The sequence below is a fragment of the Canis aureus genome, chromosome 23 (genome assembly GCF_053574225.1).
Source record: "Canis aureus isolate CA01 chromosome 23, VMU_Caureus_v.1.0, whole genome shotgun sequence".
NCBI classification, from domain to species: Eukaryota; Metazoa; Chordata; class Mammalia; order Carnivora; family Canidae; genus Canis; species Canis aureus.
This window is the reverse complement of record NC_135633.1, coordinates 45,259,077-45,266,815: the sequence shown is the minus strand read 5'-3', so window position 1 is coordinate 45,266,815 and position 7,739 is coordinate 45,259,077.

Sequence of the window (7,739 nt, the reverse complement as noted above, 5' to 3'; positions counted from 1 at the left end):
TGTCAGAGCAGAAGGTTCTTTGAAGCCACCTGTCTTTGAACTTCTCTCATCTCCACTTCTGATTAAATTAGGCAACGCTTAATTGGTCGCCAAGGAAGCTTGTCAAGGTAAAGGGAGGCAAGTTTCCCCTGGGGGTGGGGGTAGACATGAGTCTCTCCATCCAGTAGGTTCTACTGTCTCTCTCGGTTACAGAGATGGAGAATTGTAAACCGGAGGGGAGCTGTTTAGCAGCCCCCCACCCATGTGCTCCAAGCAGGCACCGTAATTAGGCCAGATAAAACCACAAGCAGTTGTATTCAGAAGGGTTCTTTTAGTTGCAGTTATGGTGACACACCAGAGGCAGCTTTAGACCAGAAAAAAGGCAGACTAGGGGGCAAAATTTATCATGTGAGAATGGAGTCTCATAAAGACCCACTTTAAAGTTTTATTTATTTATTTATTTATTTATTTATTTACTTACTTATCTATTTATTATCTTTAAATAGGCTCCTCTCCATGCCCAGTGTGGAGCCTGATGCAAGCCTCGAACTCACAACCCTGAGATTAAGACCTGAGCTGAAATCAAGAGTCAGTCGCACAACCAACTGAGCCACCCAGGTGCTCCGAGACCCACTTTGTTTTATAAAGAGTTTTATTAAAGATAGTAAAAGAGCTAATATGTTTATGTGAAACAGTTATTAGGTAGAAAGTTCCTAAAATGGTCATGAGGGACTTAACCCTTCTATGAGGCCAAAGGCCCCCTCCGCTAAGGGAGAGTCTCCAGCGACATCCTCTACCACCAGCACTTGCCAGGCTTTTACCTGTCACTCATTAGCAGCTAAAACCTCAGTGTTAGCTGACCCAAGGTTAGCCCTTGCAGGTGTGCATGTGGAGCCAGACATGGGCCTTGAACTCACAACCCGAAGATCAAGACCTGGACGTGATTTGCTATCACATGAGAAGTGGGTTTCATAAAGCCCAAGAGGAGGAGTGCAGCTGGCCCTCTGGGCAAGGAACACTGTCAGACTTCTGCATCTGCTTCTTTTTCTACCCTGCCGCCACCCTCCTAGGCCAGCTGTCTGTATTTCTCCAGGTCACTGGCAAGATATACTATTCTCTAGTTCCAGAGTTCTCCAACAGCAGAGTCTGATGGGCAGATTTTGAATCTCAATTTTAAATCTTTGGCGGCAAGAATCGACTGAGCCATCTTGGGTTATATCCACCCTGGTGAAATTAGCTATGGCCTAAAACAGTCCAGAGTGGTGGTGGTCAGTGGGCTGGGGGGTGGGGAGGGGGAGGGAATCAGGGATAGGGTGGTGGGCAGTTCTTGGAGGAATGTCTTTATGAGCTGAGTGTTCTGGAGATGGTTCTAACCCCCATGTTTGTTTGTTTTTCAATAAATAAAGACAACCAAGGAAAGAACTTCTTCAGCCTTCCTACTATCTCCATAATAAATGTTTCCTAATATCTAAATACTTGAAAACAACTTATTATGAAAAACTAAACATAAAAGTAGAAAAAATAGGGTGAACCCCAAATTCCCTTCAAGATTCAACAATTGTTAAGATTGCCCACACATGCTTCTTTTAACCCCCTTTCTTTTATTTCCAATACATTTTAAAGTAAATCCTGTATGTCATTTCACTCCTATATAATTCGGCGTTCATCTTAAAAATACAGACATTTTCTTACATAACCACAATGCTATTACCAGACTACAAATTCGACAAAATTGTCCCTAGCCTTTCTAAACCACAGTCCATGGGCAGCCTGTGTGGCTCAGCGGTTTAGCACGGCCTTCGGCCCGGGGCCTGATCCTGAAGCCTTGGGATCGAGTCCCATGTTGGGCTCCCTGCATGGAGCCTGCTTCTCCCTCTGCCTGTGTCTCTGCCATTCTCTCTCTCTCTGTCTCATGAATAAATGAATAAAGTCTTTTAAAAAAAATAAGAAAATAAACCACAGTCCAATTTTTAAAATTAATTTTTTAATTAAAATCAAATCTTTTCAATTGTCTCAAAATTATCTTTTTAAACAGGGGTTGTTTGAATCAGTTATGTAAAGAAGGTCTGAACATAAATCTCTTCTTTTATCTCAATACTCCCCCACAACATTTAAACTTATTTAATTGACTTGTACAGAAACTGGGCCAACCATTCTGTACCACGTTGCACATTCTGGACTTGTCTTCTGCCTCCCAGTGGTGTCAATTAACTTGTCCCTTATCTCTACTTCCTTTAAAGATAAGTTGCCTGTGGCTTGAATGCATTCAACTCTTTTGATAAGGATATTCATAGAAAGTTGTGTGCTTCATGTTGTGTCAGAGGAAGTGGCACACGAGGTCTTCATCGTACTCGTGTGGTGGTGTTTTTTTTAAAAAAACAAACAAAAAAACAACACCCCCAACGTGGAGTCACTTGTTTCTTGAGTCCCAGATAGCAAACCAAGACTTCACTTCTAACTTAATTGCAGTTTCTGCCCCTCCCAGTAATATGACCAGTCATATCTGGAATAATCAACCAGTGAATCTGGAATTACCTGATCAATCGATAGGCACTAGTGAGGTCATCTGCCTGATGACCCTTAACCTCCCCCAAACAGAAGGCTACAAAATACTTTAAAATTGTTATTAAAAAAAAAAAAACAAATCTTCCTATTGTATGATTTTTATCTCTATAAATATTTTTGTAAAACAAATGTGTTAATAAGAGAAACCAGGAGACAAACTTCTTTAAAAGTAACACTAAAAGTTCTTTCAAAAAAATGTCCCATCTCATGCAACTAATAGTTTTTCCAATCATTTTGGCTTTTTTATTTTCTACTTCTAATCTTATCAGCTGTGTGACTCACAGATACTTTGCCATGACTACTTGGCCAGATTAGGAAGTAGGGTGCAAGCCCTATGATATCAAATCATCCTACAGCAACTTCTTTAGCCTGAACTTAGAAAATTCAAAGGACTTTCTGGGCCAGAAGCATAAAAAATGAAAACTAAAAGTGAGCAAGCTGCAAACGTATTTTTTTAATTTCTGACATTAGACCTTAGTATATTTATATTTCATCACGTATTAAAATGGGGATGCCTGGTTGGCTCAGTTGGTGGAACATGCAACTCTTGATCTCAGGGTTGTGACTTTAAGCCCCACACTGGATGTAGAGATCACTTAAAAATAAAATCTTTTAAAAAGTATTAAAATGGCTATTGATTTAAGATGGTTATACATTTCTATCACTTTAAAAAAGTGTCCTTGTAGGGAAGCCTGGGTGGCTCGGTGGTTGAGCATCTGCCTTTGGCTCAGGGTGTGATCCCAGGGTCCTGGGATCGAGTCCTACATCGGGCTCCCTCTGCCTATGTCTCTGCCTCTGTCTCTCTCTCTCTGTTTCATGAATAAATAAAATCTTTAAAAATATAAAAAAAGTCCTTGTAATTTTGGTTTTCAAAAAGTTTTTATTTAGAAAGATGCTTATTGAATTAAAAAAACAGCTGTATCATGTAATAATTTTTTATTTTTTAAAAATATTTTATTTATTTATTTGAGAGAGAGCAAGCAGAGGAACTCCTCACTGAACAGGGAGCCTGACCCCTGGGGCTTGATCCCAGGACCCACAGACCATGATCTGAGCTGAAGGCAGACATTTAACTGACTGAGCCATCCAGGAACTCCTCATATAATATTTTTTAAATCATCTCCTGTATTTGGCATTTAGATGGTTTCACTTATTCACTCTTATACATAATGCTGGCATGAAAAACTCTGTACAGGAATCCATTTGGGAAGATGCACAATGGGGGCAATGAGGAAGAGAATTTAACCACAAAAGGAACCAGGACCCCCTAGTAAAATAAGGGCAGAATCGTATGATTCTCATAATCATACTAATCATATGATTAGTCCTTGGTGGTGTTAGCAGCTGATCAGGAAGTGGGAGGCTCAAGCAGAGCACCAGCCCAGGTCTCAGGGTTTAGAAGAAACAAGGGGGAGTTTGTTTATTGGACAGCAGGAGAGTAGAAGTGAGGAAGGAAATCCCTGTGTACGAGCTTGAAAACCACACTGGAAGTTCAAGTGCAAACAGGACATCGTTTCTAACAGATGAATAACAGTTATACTCCCCACCCACTACACTTTTTGTGTGGCATCTTAGCAAACATGCAAAAATGATGATGGCAAGAATTTTTAGAAGGTTGAGATGTTAGATTTATAAGAAAAGTGAATGCTTTCCCTGACTCCAGGTGGTTTAGAGTATTATATTTCTTGACTAATTTAAAATGTAATCTGTCCAGTTTTAGCCACTGGCCCATAACACCATTTTTGAACTAGCCAGTGATGAGAGAGTTCCGTAAACACGTTGGTGGCTGGAATTGGTTTATGTGTAGAATATCTAGTGTGCATTTGCTGAATGGAAATTTTTATATTAAATCTGGAAAAGTTTGGATCTTGACTTAAGAGATTATTGACTATTTCACAGTGTAAATATTTTTAAGTAGGGGAAAGGACATACCCAGTCAACAAATCTTTGTTGACTTCACTTGATTTATTACATTAAAACTGAGAAATGAACTTTGATCTGAAAAAAGTTTTAAAAGGAGTTTAGCCTAGAAAAGGAAGGAAAACAAAAGAATACTGGAAAAAATAATTTTTTAAGGGGGCAAGAATAAGTATTATGACAGTTATGTATAAAATGAAAGACTGGAAAAACTCAAATGTCCAAAGAGTAGAGTGATAAATGCAAAAATTTAGTACATATTTTAAAATATAATTATGTAAAATTCTATTTTAGAAAACACTAATTTGAAAAGATTACCCCCCCTTTTTTTTTTTAGTTGTTCAAAAAGATTTTTATTTTGTGATCTGTGTCAAACTGTCTCATTCTCAGTGCAGGTGATCCCTCCTCTCCAGGAAACAAGAATGGGAAGAGGGGAGTCTTTCATGAGGTCTCAGCCCCCACAAGGCCCCAGGGAAACCCCACACAGTTCTGAGAATTGGTGGGAATCCCAACAAAGACTAGGGTGGGTGAAAGGCAATGACAAGAGGGGTGGTGGTCACCAGTCAGGAAGCTGGGGGTTGGAGAACCCTGTCCTTAGCCCTGCTCAGCTTTGGGGCTGCCATGTGCATGATGGAGAAGGAGGAGTGAGAAGATTTCCCTCCTATCTTGAAGCACCCCTTGTCCAGGCATGGCTTTGATTCCGCTCAGGGCTCAGGTGAGAGGAGCAGGAAATTGTGGGCTGGGTACTTCATAAGGTGCTGCTGCTGGTGCCCTGGAGTCCAACACGACGGACAAACTGCTCCAGCAGGCCTCCAATGGCACCAGAGGGACTGGGGGCTGCTGCTCGAAGCCCCACTGTGCCGCTGTACGCGGCCAAGAAAGTTGAGCGTCCTTCCTGCAGCCGTGTCTCGCGCTCACTTAGGGCTGCAAGCAGACAACTGTTAGGGAGCTCATCCGGGAAGCTGAAAGGGAGAGAGGAGTCTGTGTGCAGGACAGCCCGTTCCTGAATACTGCCACAGCCTGTTACCATCTGCCAGCTGCCAAAGTCTGTGGAGAGAGAGGATCCGGGCAGGGGATGGTCCACTAGACCCTAGATTCTAGACTGAGAACTGGTCCGTGCTGTTTTTATTTTTTATGCCATAATTTTAGAATCAAGTTTACTCACCATTTTTCCCCAGCTGCCTCAGTGACTGGGCACTCGGAGGCCTTGGTACAGGTTCTGGAGGACAGCAACTCTGTGAGTGCCCAATGCGATAACGGGACTGGAGACCTCGGGAAACATAAGTGCCTTCTCCACGGTGCAATTCAGACTTCAGTCATCTCCAGCAGTCAAAAGACACTTACCCTTAATATCAGATAGCCTTTATATTTTAGTGAAGAAACAAGTTCACAGGTAGGGAATATATGTTTCACTCAAATTTCTATGTTTGGAGGAAAAGCCTTTTTTTGTAAAATATTTAAATTTATATAAGAAAATGTTAGAAAAAGATTTATGGGGAGCGTATATAAAACTTGCTTTATTGCATGTGGCTGGGGAAGTCCAAAGCCTTACACTGTTAAAGTAAGAGTAGGGCCCCTTCGTCTTCAACATCAGCCGTGCTGTGTCTCATGTAAAGTATCTCATCTGCTGCTGATCTGTGGAATGAAACCTCAGATGAGCCCGGTGGGGAGGGGGGCGGGCAGGAAGTGGGGGGAGGTCGGCCTGAAGACTCTATTAAACGCACCCTGTTGCTGACCACAAAAAAAAAAACAAAAAAACAAAACAAAAAAAAACAACCCACTGGGTTTTGTTTGGTTTTGTTTTGTTTTTTGTCAGGTGGAGTGAATAAGGTCACCCGCAGGGCTGGATCCTGTCTTTATTCCAATTTTTGGTATTTGGGGCATCACGGCAAAGCTTTGAGAAGACATGGTACCCAGGTTCAGAGAGGACACTCACAACCTCCAGCAGCAAGTGGGTTTGATGGTCTGAAAGGTCAGGAACTTGGCAATGAGCTGTAAAATCCTTTAAGAGGCGTTCATTCCCTTTGACCTCTTAGCAGCACCTCCAGCAATTGATGGTAGGGCAAGATCTGAGCATCCATTAAGAGGTGTCTCATCAGTATCATGGAACTCTTCAGAGTCCAGAAACACCCCTTGTTTATTGCAGCATTATTTACAATAACCAAGATAGGAAAGCAACTTAAGTGTCCGTTGGCAGATGAACGGAAGAAGAAGATGTGGTATATGTACACAATGAAATACTAGTCATAAAAAAGAATGAGATCTTGTCATTGTGACAAAACGGATGGACATAAAGGACATTATACTAAGTAAAATAGAGAAAGACAAATACTGTATGATTTCACTTATATGTAGAATCTAAAAAACAAAGCAAAAATAAGCGTGTAAACACAAGGAAGAAATTAGTGGTTGCCAGTGGGGAGGATGGGCAAATGGAAGAAGAGGAATGAGAGGTACAGGTTTCTAGTGATGGAATAACTAAGTCACAGGGTGAAAGGTACAGCATAGAAAATATAGCCAATGGTATTGTAACACTGTTGCATGGTGACAGATGGTAGCTACATTTGTGGTGAGCTTAGCGTAATGTATAGAGTTGTGCAATCACTCATATTGTACACCTGAAACTAATGTATGTAACCTGAAACTGGTGTATCAACTTTACTTCAACCAAAAAAAAAAGTTATATTTTACTGATGGGAAATTATATGATGTTATGTTAGAAGGGATAATAAATGTATATACTGTACAGAGTGATCTCAAACATGTAAAATAAAACATATGCAAGGAAAAAAGAATAAAAACGTATCAACATGTTATCAATGGTTGTTTCGGGGACTCAAATTCTAGATATTTTTTCCTTTACATTTCTGTTTCCCAGCTTTTCTATACTACATAAATATTACTTTTGACAAAGGATGGGGGAGAATTTTTTCCCCTTCCTCTTAACCTCTGTTTAACTCAGTAGTATTAGTAAAAATCCTCTTTTAGATCTCCATAAATTTCCTGGCTACTTTCTATTTACTGGACAAATTCTCGGGAAAGTTGAACACTACCAAAACTATCATTAAAATGGTTGTCTCTGAGTTAGGAACATTTCATTTATTTACATCATTCATTTAGTAATTTATTTATTTGTAAGAACACTGTCAATAAATAAACTTGTAAATAAATTGTTGTTGTTGTTGTTGTAGTAATTAAGTAGGCTCCACGCCCAACATGGGACTTGAACTCCTAGCCCTGAGATCAAGCGTTGCATGCTCTACCAACGGAGCCAGCCA